Source organism: Notolabrus celidotus, chromosome 1 (assembly GCF_009762535.1).
Source record: "Notolabrus celidotus isolate fNotCel1 chromosome 1, fNotCel1.pri, whole genome shotgun sequence".
NCBI lineage: Eukaryota > Metazoa > Chordata > Actinopteri > Labriformes > Labridae > Notolabrus > Notolabrus celidotus.
The window spans coordinates 14,719,713-14,733,869 of NC_048272.1; the positions used below are offsets into that span (position 1 = coordinate 14,719,713).

Genomic DNA, 14,157 nt, shown 5'->3' on the forward strand with positions numbered 1-14,157 from the left:
ACATTAGTTTTGCCGTTCTGTACTTTGTCTTGTATTGTATGAAAAATTTGTTCAAGTTGCACATCTTTAGAAATAAAGAGCATTAACGAGCATTAGAAGTGGGTGTGTGTTTCTGTGAGTGCGCGTCACAGTTAAACTCCCGTGCTTAGCCTTCCGCGGCGTGTCGGTTTTTGTTTGGTTAAATTCGTCAGTCAGCCGCAACAAGCAGTTATAAGTAGTATTTCATGGATGTTTTTGTATTGAAATATAAATGTTGATGTTCATGTTGGGGAATGTAAGTAAACTAGACTGTGAGTGTACAGCCTGGCTGCCTATTTGCATTAGACAGCACCGACAAAAAGTCACTGTTTTAAGATGGAATAAAGTTGAATGCTTTATTTTTTTCTACAAATATCTAAAAGTGGCTAAATAGCAGAAAAAAATCACCCCTGTAGATTCTGTGATGCCAACATTGTGCATGAGCAAAGCATTCGATATTTACTTAATTTTTTAAAATCGGTTTTATTCATTTATATTTATAATGCAGTAAATAAGAAAAAGTTTGATGAACATGAGAAAGATGTGAAAAGGGAGTGCAGCCCAGTTCAAATAAAATGTCTGCGTACCTGAGTGTACTGATTTGATGACTTTTCATTCTAGCAAAAACACATCCGTGGTGGAAAATAAAATAAATGGCGGAACATACTTCCTCCATAGACTGCACCAGTACACTATCGCAGGTTAACAAACAGTGTGCCCAGTGATCAACGAGTTTGTGTTGCAAATCATAGCACAGCCTCAGCCAGTGCAATACAAAAGTACCTCATATATCTGCGGAATGCCTGCAATAACTGAATGCTGTGAATAATGTACAGCGTACAGTATACAATAAATAAGCAATGAGTTTCTTTTGACCGGTCTCGTGTGTCTCTCAACTATCCTTGCACAGTGCGAAAGGTTGCACATTCATCAAAGCGGCTGGTAGAACAAGAAAGGTCAAGGTTGATGTTTTTCTCCTTTGTTTTGGACCCATCAGACAGACAACAGAAACAAATACCTGGATGAATAGTGCATGATGGGAAATCACCTGTCTTTAGCAGTGAATGGATAACAGCTGTACTTGGTGTGTGAAAATGGATTGCAGATGTGTCACCGTGCTTTTACAAATGGTGTTAGGTTGCAGACAAAGACACAAGAACAGATAGAGTAAATGACAGCCCTTCAGGAAGAAGTCAAACTATTAAACGGAGAAAAGCAATGACTACATGTTTAATTCATATTTTACAACGAGAACGCCTCCTTAAGCTATACTGTATATTGAACCAAACTGAGGAAACAGATGCAACAGATGCATAATAAGCATAGCAATTAAAATTTGATGTCCCCTTTTTTCAACACCTGCTGCGTCTTCTTTTTTCTCTTGGAACAAATTTAGATATTGTACATAAAAGGGTTTTCAACGCATAAACCATTAGTTTTTGAAAAGTTAAGGTAAAATATACGCCTACAAAAGATCTTAAATTAAGAGCCGTTCGGGAGTCGAAAGTGCCGAACTTCCCATCACTAACCTCTACACAATGTAAAAGAGCTTAAAAGAAGTACCAAAATATGATAAGTGAAGAAAGTGATATGGTGCATGATTATACCGGAAACCTGTAAGTCCTATTTTTCAAACAGGGACAGTTAAATCATTATACTCTGTGCACGTATTTAGTTGATTCTCGCTGAAAACAAATATGGCTGTCTGGTTAAATTGCAGGCAATGTGACTTAATCGCCAGCCAAACATCTTTTATTCATTACAATGGCAGCACAGCCTCACAGGTCTTTGGTGCCTGGCAGAGCAGCCCTGTAATTTAGTGAAAATATAACTCATTGGATGCAACAGCAATGTCATGTTTTCTGCCTGCCTTTTTTATTGTCAGACACCCTCCAGTGTATCTCTGACTTTCAGTCCCTTTTTAAACACACAAAGACTGTAACCTCGGAGACCTCACCAACGTGATTTGCATCATCTTTTCCGCTCGAGTGTCTGTTCCCTTTAAGGTGTTTCTCCTTAAAATGTCATGGCTGCAGTGGCTCGGGATGTTGGGTCTCAGATGGTTGCACTCTGGAGCATTACAGAGTAAATCTGAGCCCAGCCACTCAGAAACACTGCAACACACAAACACACACAATCACAAAATGACACAGTGCCTTTTTGAAAAGCATGTTTTAAAAGGAAAATGAAATGCCCTTAATAAAATTAATGGTTGCACTGTTTTTCCTAATTTGCAAAAAGTGTTTTCCTTTAGCTTTTCTGTGGGCTGACCTTTAGACTGACTTCCACAGCTGTTTAAGTATGAAGTAACATGTGCATATAAATTATATGTTTGTTAAATCTAAATGGCTTCAAGCTCAATCCACGTACACATGATTTAAACTAAATTAATCTGACAATAGGATGACTTTGAACACTTTTGCATATTTAGTGCTAGTCTTTTGTGACAGCATCCTTATATTTACGTATTTAATATTTACAAGTTATCAGAGCAGAAACCATCTGTTCATGGTTTACTTTTCTCACCTCCAGCTGTTTCCACACTTGGACACTGACAGTGCAGAATTTAAAAAGATCCATAGCCTTCATAATCAGCACCGTTTCTACTGCAAATCATCAACCAATTGTCCATTTGGAGCATGAAGCCTCTCGTGTTCAACAAAATAGCTCCTGCCAATATGAAGAGCTTCAGGTCTCTGTCAAACTGACAGAGCATGAGGACGTAAACGAGATGTAACAACATCTGCCAAGTAATGGAGGCTGTTATTCAAAATGCCTCACAACAAACATTTTTTAATATGAATGGACCCCATTAGGACTCAGACTCTTGCTAAGCCTGACAGTGGTACAAGCATGCTTTATATAATGAAACAGTGAGGAAATTAACTGCTGGACTGGCTTTCAGCTTTTAGTATCCAGAAATATCAAATGTTACATCCTGTAGGATTCAATGTTTATAGTATTAGTAGTTGCAAACAAGGTTTACAGTGATGACCAGAGGGCCCAAGTGTTTTTGTAATTCCCTTTTTTTTTGTTTTCAAGAAAGTGCAAAATCAAAACCGGATACATTTCATATAAAAAGTAGTAATAAGGCCAATGACAAAAGAAAAGCATAGCGATACCAAACAAACAGTAATATAAAAAAGCAAACAACGCCCCCCCCCAAAAAAAAATAAACAACCAAACTAATTTCCCACAGGGAAATCAAGTGTTTTACAAATAGTATCTAATGAGTCAAATTTTATTTTATTAATTCACATTCTGATATTTAAAACATAAATTAAATGTTTCTGATAAAACCTTGAAACACGACTTTTAAGTTTGTCTCGGAGTGTGAAGGGTGAAATGAAAGGAGCCAATTCGTCAGCCAATCAGAATTTTCCCACTCTGCCGTTGCTGGGAGGAAAGCGCTGTGCTTCCAGCTCTATGGTTGGTGGACCCGCAATTAATAGATGTGGGACTAATTCCATAATTGACCGATCATATCTTCCCTCCAGGTGGGCGGGCTTTGTTTTCACTAACTTTTTGACAAGTTCAGCTTGCCGTAGTGCGCACCTGGTTTCGGATTCACAGACCAGTTATCAAAGTAGCTTTTACACACGATACAAGCTGCAAGTAACCTGCAAAATTTGATTAGACATGAAGAGTTGGACATAATCTGCAAATGGAGACCTGCTGCTGAGCTTACTTTGGTGCTGAAAGGAGGACATTTGAGTGACTTTTGAGTGACATTTGATCTCTCGCAATCAGTGGAGACACCTGTGGATGACAATCTTAGCCACTAGGTAAGTCATGCAAAGTCTATGTGGGCCGCCGTGCCAATTTACTTGAATCTGGCTGCCGCTGCCACTGTTTTCTTTGAATTGGGAGATTATTTGTTGGGCCAGTTTAGTGTAAACAACAGGGTTGTTGCTTGTTTGTGATGGTGGGTTCAAAAAAGCCATGATTGCGCTCACTGTCAGATGTCCTGGAGCGTGTGTTGCGTGCTCGGCTGCGCGTATTCAGCGCGCAATAAGTAGACTAACATGAAGCGTTGCTGGTCTCTTGTGGTATCTTCTTGTTTGTAGATTTGCATTTTGCTTGAAAAAGTAAGTGAAAGCAACTCTTAATGATTGCTCCCATTATCAGCTGATAGTTGACTCATCTAACATGCTTCCTTATTGTAAGGGTCTGATGACATCACTTTCATCCACAAGATCAAAATTGGTATTTGGCCAATTATTGGTCCATGACCAAATCCATGCAAAGTGAACACTATTATACTGCAGATCTGAGCACAGAACTACACTTACTGTTACTGTGGGACAATGCTTATGTTATCTGAAGTCAGTTCCTGTTTGCTCAAACTCTGCTTTGTAAAGGCATGTATTACCCCTGTCTTTAAATCTTTGTACTGCTTCCAATTCAATTTAAACAATTTTATAGATCCCTCTATGGGCGATTTGTATGGAGCAGCTTGTGCAAAAAAATAATAACATAGATGCAAACAGGGACATACAGACAACAATGAATTGTACACAGGAGCTACAGTACTGGTAAAAGCAGACAAGTAAAAGATAGGCAGGATATAATCAATAAAAGATCAGTATAATACGAGATAAAGAGGTCAGTTTGGTAAAAAAGATGAAAAAAATGTCTAACCTAGGGAGCATTTAACAATCTAATTACAGAGGGGATAAACGATTTAGAAAAGGCTCTACTCAGCAGTGCACCACACTACCTTTTTGAAAAACATTTGGTACAGGAACCTGAAAGGTCCCTTAAATCCTCTTGTTCCTCTGTTTTGGTTGCTGGACTTGCTCCACATAACAAAAAATATATTTTTGGTGAAAGTGTATTCAGCCACAAAGTTCCAAGATGTGAAAAAAAATCATTCCAGATGATCTGAGAGGACGAGGGAATATTCATATTTTTAAAACATCAGCTGAAAAACACATAATTTATTCTGGCTTCTGTGTCATTTTTATTTGTATTAATTTATTTTTTATTGTAATTTTATTTTATTTGTGTTTTATTTGTGTGAAATGATGAAGCAGTTAGGGAAGTAAAAGTCCCAGAACTACGTTTAAATAAACTATAAAAATGATAAATAAATACAAATAAATAAATAAATAAGCAATTATTAAGAGATCAACATCTCATAATAATTCTATATCACCTGGGTTATATGGTTTATTCTTATTCTACATTTGATCCCAGTAACACATTTCGAAACACTGTTTCATCAACTATGTAAACACAGCTATATACACACACAACTATATAACTTGGGTTACAATAGCATACCAAAAAATAAATAATAATACACAGTTTAACCACTAAACACCAGCATGTTAACACCTCCATAACGGCTCCACAGAGCTGCTAGGTGAGCTGTACAGTCTTATTTAAATGTTTGGCGTCTTTATGTGACAGCTGATGTGACTCTTTCTGTTAAATAGTCTTAATCTGTCTCAGATGTTTGAATTAAGGTCACCCTAATATGTTTTGATTGAGCGTAATCCCATCAAAGGCAGCTCCACCACCCCTCCACCTACTTGTTTACTTGGAGAGCTTATTAATATATGTGTGCACACTTCAGCGTGGACTCGAGGATGAACGTTATAGAAAATGTCCTTTTTTTTTGCATGGGAAGTCACACACAAATCTCCTTTAAGTACCTTTAAGTTAAGCCCTCGGTACAGCTGGATCTTCAATTCCAGAGCCCGCTATCTTCGCTGTGCTGGAAAGACTTCTTTTTTTTTTAAGTGAAAATAAGATATTCAGTGTCGACAAGCACTGCATAATGTCCTTTAGTATGTGAGTTCCAGCTATATTCTTTCAAATCTGAGGTCACAGCTTAGCTCTGGATGAGAGGGAGAAAGTTAAGCAGATTCTGTGTGAGCTCTTGGGGCTCGAGCGATCGCTACTTTTTTTTATTCTCCCAGGGTTTACCGAGGGAGAACTGTAACTATTTCTATTCTGATAGGAAGAAAGTATGTGGACCCAGGGCAGTATCAGCTAAAACGGTTTGATCTCCCCACCAACTGATTTACATTTGTGGAGCGCAGTCCTAATCTGCCCATTTATAACCACCAAATAAAGGAACAGAGATAGATCGAGGGAGAGGGAGAGGCTGACCTGAAGCCAACCGAGCCCGATACTTTGTATACCCGCAAATCTGTCTGTCTTTTATCCTTCCACTGTCTGTCTCTACTCCTGCCTCTACCTCCTCGTCTATCTCTTTCTCCTTCAACATCCGTCCCGTCACTTTCTGTTGAACTGCCTCTCCTCTCTCCATCCATCTCCCCCCTCCACCCCCCCCCCCCCCATCTTTCACTCTCTGTTCTCATCTCCCTGAAGGGCCGCCATCTTATCTCTGAGATAAGCTGAGCTGCCACGCAACGCATTGGTCTTCATCTCCGTCTGTATTCCTCCCTCCTGGGTTTAGGGAGGCACATTTGGGAGGATGGATGCAGTTTAATGAAGCATTCAGTTTGTGCGTGTGCGTGTGTGTGTGTGTGTGTGTGTGTGTGTGTGTGTGTGTGTGTGTGGCGTTGTACAAATTTTTTATTTCCACGTTTGCTTAAAAGGAAATACCGAGACGTGCACCTCCTGCACTCTTGACAACATTATAAACCTCCATGGTCTCTGAACCGTGAGGCCCCCTTGGACTCCAGATCAAATAGTTTCCTGTTCAAGGAATTTATTCAAAACTTCCTAATGCAGTAGATTCCCCTTGTGTGTTCGCCTCATGAGAACAAGTATGCCCAAAAACATGCTGCACATCCAAAGTGTAAGAATCCATTCAAATTCCCCCATTACTTTGTTGCTGTCCTCTGCATAATAAGAGGAAAAATGTAATTTCCCATTTTTGTTGGCTGTGTTCCTGCATACTGTACCATCTCCTCATTCATCACTTTCTTTCTTTCTCTCTCTCTCTCTCTCTTACATAATGAACACACATGCACTCACCCACACACACCCACACACTCTCTCCCACTGCCTCCGTTCACCCTCGCTGACACAGGTGGTCTCCTCCTCCTCACCTCAAGAGAAGCCCGCCTGGCCCGCAATCTCCCATGAGCCTCTCTGTGCGAGACAGGAAGGAGCCACAGTTCAGAACCTGATCTGTTCTGTTCCGCTGCCATCTGGCTGCCTGGCATTGCGTGGCATTACGATGATGCCTGCTGATGTAGGGGAAATCTGTTTGCCTCTTATGCAGGTTGTTTGGTTTGTAAAGTATGGCAGGCTGGCAGATGTTAATAGCATGCATGTATGCACATACAGAACAGTATAGTCCTACATATCCAGTGGTGTATTTTTCATCAGGTGAAGGCCCCAGCCTCCATTGTGATGCTTGTGTGTGTTTGTGTGTGTGTTATGATTTATCGGTGAACGGCTGTGTGCTGCTGCTGAATCTGCAACTGTGCCCCAGTGCCGGCAACTGATCTTCGTAACAACATGTTGTTCTCTGTTAGCAACAGGGACGTTGGAGAGGAGAGGAGGAGAGGAGGAGAGGAGGAGAGGAGGAGAGGAGGAGAGGAGGAGAGGAGGAAAGGAGGAGAGGAGGAGAGGAGGAGAGGAGGGGAGGAGAGGAGAGGAGGAGAGGAGGAGAGGAGGGGAGAAGAGGAGGAGAGGAGGAGAGGAGGGGAGAGGGAGGACAAGGAAATCAGAGAAGGAGAGTGTTTCCTCACCTTAAAAGAACGATGCGATTTATTTCTGTTCCGGTTTGTTCATGAGAGGGAGAAAGACGGAGAAGAGCAGAAGGAGCGTTACAGACACTGTTCTCTGACCCTGACCTTGGTCTGTAGCATTCCCTCCGGTACTAGGAACAATATGCTCTTTTATTTTCACTGTAATTAAAACTTAAGTGTGTGTGGGAGCTGTTTTATTGAACATAACTTGAAGTTTACAGCACTAAAGACGAACTGCCGTGCTTTCCACAACAGCGCAGAGGCTAGGTCTCTTGTTTCTTTTACCTCATGTTATTAGCGCTCATAACACCTTTATTTATGACACTACACTGCTCACACAGCACAGGTTTTATTGGTGTTAATAATAAATAGATACTCCAGCTATTTAGAAGTACACATCAATGATTTAAAGAAAGGATCGTGAGAGACAGGATGGAAAAAAAAAAATGGTGAAAGTGATGCAGCTGGAGCCAAAACGTCCTTATTTTTAGCCTTTGAAATAGGTTAAGCTCCAACAACAGTAGCTCCTATCTTTCCACAACAATCGCCTCTTTTCGTTAGACCCTCCACCCCAGTACACATCACCCATATCAGCCCCCTCCTCCCTCCTCCCTCGCTCTCAGTCTTTCTGTTAACAAACTGTAGTCTGAAGCCCAGGCCGACATAATCCTGATGACATCATCGGGCTATTTTGTAAGACTTGACAAAAGCTCCTCAAAAGCCGCAGAAGGCATAATACAGCTGTTCTCACAGCCTGTGAAGTCCTCATGCCCCCTTTAAATCCCCGATAGCATATTTTCGAACACTCTGCACAGTCTGAGGATGTTCTGTGAACTTGTAATATGATCATTTGGAGCACAGCTGGCTGCTTTGAATGCATGTCACACAGATGGCAAGTTAATGGAAGTTTTGGGAATTCAAAGTGTTTTTTATGTAACTGTGTGTAATACTAATCATATCTCAGGGAAGGTAACAAACTGTACATGATGGCTGGATAACAAAAAACATGGAGTAAACACCTTTTTGATGAGGTGGAGACAGTGACAGTGTGAAGAGAAAGGTGCTCAGAAATAGGACGCAGGTTGGGTTAATCCAGCAAAGTAGGTAGCTGCACCTGGGCCTTGGAGCCCCCGGGTCCCACATTCACTGTGTCGCACTCAGCTGTGGTAATTTGATTAATTGGAGCTTTGTTTGTAAGCAGAGAAAGCTGCTCGGATAAAGAAGTGGAACTGAAATAGTAAAGTTGTGGCTCCTTTTATTTCTGACCTTATCACGAGTTAAACAGTCATTATTCCAGAAGACACAGGTACCTTACAGTGCTCCCTTTCTTGTGTTAATTATTAGCTTAATATCCAGGCAGCACATGAGGCAGTATGCAAAGGTTGGGAAGCCGGTCTCATTTAAATTAAATTTTTGTGAGAAAAAAATACAATTTCTGATTCTTATTTAGCGCAGCCTCATCACTCACACTCACATCACTGTTATTCTGAGTGCTGGAAAATCATATTAATAAGCCAAAGATGGAAAATGTTAGGAACATTAGTGTGCAGCGTCAACGTGGCGATCCTTTGTTAATACCATTATGGACTCATAATCAGAAAGTAGAATCAGAGAACAGAGACCTACAGTACTTCTAATATTTTAATGGACAACCTCAAATTCATGAATGTACCACCACCTCTTAGCCTATTATGAAAGTGTCACATAATGTGTTTAAATCACACTCTAACACAGTAGAAACAATACAAGAAGACGAGGAGAAAGCCTTTCTGACACATGGTTCATATTACTGATCGACTGATGTCATTTTGTAAACAGCTGATGCTGATAACTGGAGAGGAGGTCGGCCGATGGCTGATATGTAATGCTGATATCGTGTCAGTGTTGTTTTCTTGCTTTGTGGATTACAACGTTTTAATGATAATGACATATAAGAAGCAAATTTGCTGAGTATGAACTAGGGATGTCAACAATCAATCAACTATCGATTAATTGATTGTTAAGAACTTACTCAAGCACATTTTTTGTTTCGATTTTGTATCACGTGGAACAAACGTCATGTGGTCTCATATTTCATTCAGCTATCAGGGAGGTGTTTTAGTTTAAACCATGTTTCGATGTGAACCAGCTGACTAATGATGTTGCGCGCATTGGAGTTGCTCAGCTGGGGGATGCAGCTGAGTGACGGGTCTCAACGAGCGCTTTTTTCCTTTTCTGTTCAGTTCTCTTGTTGAAGTCTGAGCCCTCACTTTGTATGACTGTATGTCCGCAGAGATTATGAGCCTGCTCCACATGTTGATATTCAGCGTGTGTAACATTTTGACTATCTCAATACGATCCCTAACTATTCAATACTGTCAGTTATATACATTGTGTTGTGAAGGAAAATTTGATCAAGGGGAAAAAATTTGGCTTTGTTTTTGACATGGAAAATGTTTACGTTTTTTTTTTTTTTATGATTTATCGCTAATTGATTGTTAACTTTTCCAAAGATCGATCAAGGAAAATACTTGAAATTTACATCCCTAGTATGAATGAATAATCAATTAAATAAATGTAGACAGAAAAGGTTTGGGCTCAGTAAAATACTTCCAAATGGGACTTCTGGATTTCCATCCAGTCATCTTAATTATTCAAATAGGACTTATATTTGGGCAGAAAAATTAAGTGAAAATAAAAAGTCATGTATAAATGAATCGATCAATCAATCTTAATTTATATAGCCCAAAATCCCAACAAACGTTATCTCAAGATGCTTTCACAAACAGAGCATATAGACTGTACTCTATGTTCTATTATTAACAAAGACCCAACATCAAGACAGGATAAGATCCAGTCCCATCTTACAGACAGGACTCTGATGATCTCATCTTAATCCACCATGAGCAGAGCACTTTGACACATTTAGCAAGTTACAGCGGCAAGGACAAACTTCCTTTAACAGGCAGAAACCTTGAGCAGGACCAGACTCATATTAGACACACATCTGCTGAGACCAAGTTGGGGTTGGAAAGAGGGATAGAGAAAGAGAGAGATGATAGTGGTGAGACGGATAGCAGTAGTCGTAGCAGCTGGAGTCTGGCACATCCACACCAGCAGGCCATAACATAATTCAATGTTTTAGATTTGATATGCTGTCATCCAGCATGGGAAAGACCTGTTATCATTTAGAGAAGACGATGGTGATGTCGGCCATGAGTGCAGACATCAGCTGATGCAGATTACATCAGAATGCCATTCATTTATTAGATTAATTGACTGACTAATTAATCTTTCTGTCTCTAACATTTTTAAAGTGTCATAGCTCTGTAAGCTTAAAAGGAAAGAACTACTTGGTCATGTCTCGGTGTGTTCTACCCTGCAAGCAGTTCATGCTGTTGAGTTAGCTCCGCCCACTGATCGACAGAATATTGCAGCTGAGGACTAGGTAGCAGGATCAGTGGATCTCAGTATTGCTGGACAATCAGTTGCAATCGTTTGAATTAGCCCATCGCAAGCATTGCCTATAAGTATTTTTTAGTTGTTTGAATGTGTATCTTACAGAATCGATTAATATTTGTTGAAGATGGGATGTCTTTCTGTTCGTTTTAGAATCAATGCTAATATATGGTTGATAGGTGGTTTTATATTTAAATTTTAAATGCATCATGTCTTAGCAGCGTATAATGTGTGATTTTGGATATTGTATAGTGTTAAAAAAACAAAACATTTGTGTACTTTACTGGTCTTAACTTGTAACCCAGTGTCCTTTTTTATTGTTTATAGTTTTACTCCTTTTGTTTGCCAACATGCTCATCAAGAGTCCAAATTAAAACTGGAGCTAGAACGCTACATCCTGACTCTCGTGTTGTATATTCAGGGAGTTTGGCTGGCTGTCTAATTTTGGTTAGGCTACACCATTAGGAGGACAGTACACGGTGGTTAAACTGCTTGGTGTGGTTTTGGAAAAAGTTTGTGGTTTGGTTTAAAAATGATATTATTTGAATAATCATTGAATAGATGCCAATGATGTATGAGCATGTATCCATGCTCATGCAGTGGAAGAACACCGGTCTGCAAGGTGCGTCTGAAAATAGTGCCAAAACAAAGGGGGTTTCTGACGGCAAACTGAATAGCTCCAATTTTTTCTACTGGTGCATGCATTTGCACCGTGATGAGTGCCTAGACCATATTTTCTTAACTTTGGCAAAATTACACGAAATAGGAGGCCCCGTCCGCAGAGAAAATAGCCTTGCTAGCCGGCCGGTCCTCTGGGAATTTTCTCATTAAAGGGGAAGAGCTCAACGGCACGCATTGTGACTAGCAGGAGCAATAGTGTACTGTAACTCATACGACCCCACTTAAAAAAAAATGAAATATCCCTTTAACTTTCCCAAACAGCTGGCGGCCCAGGTTCGATCCCATTTTCTCATTTTATTTTGAAAACCACAAACATGCCACAGCAGCTGGTGTCCAAAAATAAAGGAAGGGATTGTTTAATAGTTTGAGGATTTGCATCTATAAAATACCAACTAGGATCCTCCTGGGCTGTGAGAAAAAGATTTAATGGGCAGTTATGCTTTTACTGTGCATCATGGCCAAGGGCACAAATAGAATCCACATGATGTCGAGTCCGCTGTGATCAATAACCTGTAAACCAAGGATGGATGGTGAGCTGTTATGGCCATAAAACACAGGGCCACTTGTATTGACATGGCCATCTATACTACTCTGCTAACTCTCTTCTGTCCACCGGGGAGGGAGAGCGTTGTACCTTTTTCCACCTTTTATTATGTTGGTGTTCTATTGATGCTCTTGCATTTATAAATGCAAGCTAAGAAATGTGAAGACTCTGAGAGTATTCAGCATCTCACAATTTCTTCAAAATGTTTTTTTTTAAATTTCCTTTCAGTCCTCCCACTCTTTAAGATGTCTCACGGACAGCTTTTGGACATTGCATTTCAGAGATTCTTTTCAAAATATCTGTCAAAGTAACATGGAGAAAGATGAATAATGTAGGTGTGTGTAAGAACATATGAGGCATGAACGAATATTTGATACCATCTTAAAATATTACCTATTTTACCGCCTTGTTTCTCCATGAAATCATACATATTTCTTCTTCCTATGTTCATACTCTTGTAAAAATGAAACATACTTGACATTTACATGATTTATTTAGAGATACGTAACAGACCAATTAACTCTGGAACAGTGGATAAAAACTGTCATTTATTTCATGCAACTGTGAAAACCTATTCTTTGAGATTCTTCAGCCTCTGAAAGCCACAGTTACCAAGAAACAGTAGCTATGCATCACAAAGCAAAGACTCTTTCATCTTCAAGTGTGTTTCAGCCTTGGGTGCAAAGTGATTGAGTCAGTCATTCAGTGACTGAATTGTGTTGTTGTCATGATTAACACAGATGGTAGATAATAACTCAAAATAAAAGGGATGAGCGAGTGAGGTCAGAGAAATACGCTGAAGCAGCTACAAAATAAAGTAAGACTATTGAATTAACCTTAAGAAGGAAGCTACTCCCACATGCTTTTTGCACAAAGTTATTTTGCCTACAGCTTCATTCATAAAGTAAATCCTGATGCTATACTGAGAATACTCCACCAAATTTATGCCAGATAAGATGTGTGATGGAAGTGATAGGTATTGATTTTTAATAAGAGACTTCTGCAGCTTTTAAGATATTGCCTCTGCAATTAGAGCATCAGCACTGACCCATTAGGCTGAGTGTTGCTTTGCACCTAGTGTATTTTTGTCATTTGGCATCTTGATGGTAATGGAGTAAATTATTTTGAGCTCTGTTTCAGAGTCTTCCCTAAGTGCTCAGTGGAGAAAAACAGCACTAACTGAATCAGACTTTATGGTTCATTAAATATCATTTTTGTACTCATGAAACAGCTCTCACAAAAAATATGAAGTCTTTGTGAGCAACACAAAGAAAGAAGAAATTCAAAGAAGCAATTAAAGTTTTTTTTTTTTTGTGAAATACTCTTCGTCCTCTAAACTGACTGTCCTCTCTTTATATGAGTAAGTCTTGACATTCAGCAGAAGGCTAAACTCTAAGTATGTGTCACTCCATCGTAGCTACTGTTTACTGTAATGCACCACTAACAGAAAATCAGTGCAGGAAAAAAAATGGCAGCTTTTATCCCCGAGATCAGAAAAGGGGGCATTAAAAAAAAGTAGATTAGTACATAAAGTTTCTGTTTTTAATGTGAAATGAGCCAAAATTAGAATAAGAAAGTAATCACCACCTTGTTAACCTGATGCCAGTCAGAATGTCAACTTTTAACACTCTATAACTATCAACTCAGGTCAAACAATAAGATTATAGTTGTTGTTTTCATTATTGGGATAAATATTGTTACCCAAACAGCCTCTGAAATAAGAGATGGTAAAATATTGTGTGGTGAGGAAGTGGGCGTAGATTATTCTTAGCATCAGGAAAGAGGTACGAGGAAGTGTGT

General features: G+C 39.6%; 1 protein-coding gene across 4 annotated transcripts in view; it reads left to right on the forward strand.

The window, feature by feature from the left end:
- The first annotated feature begins 3,481 nt into the window (after positions 1 to 3,481).
- Positions 3,482 to 14,157, forward strand: part of LOC117819899 (cadherin-22-like) — a 357,260-nt gene continuing 346,584 nt past the window's right edge. For 3 of the 4 annotated variants that reach the window (XM_034693427.1, XM_034693417.1, XM_034693444.1), the window contains exon 1: positions 3,482 to 3,803. The gene's annotated coding sequence lies outside the window, so the exon portion shown is untranslated. The remainder of the gene's footprint in view (positions 3,804 to 14,157) is intronic. The other variant, XM_034693436.1, reaches the window with a different exon arrangement.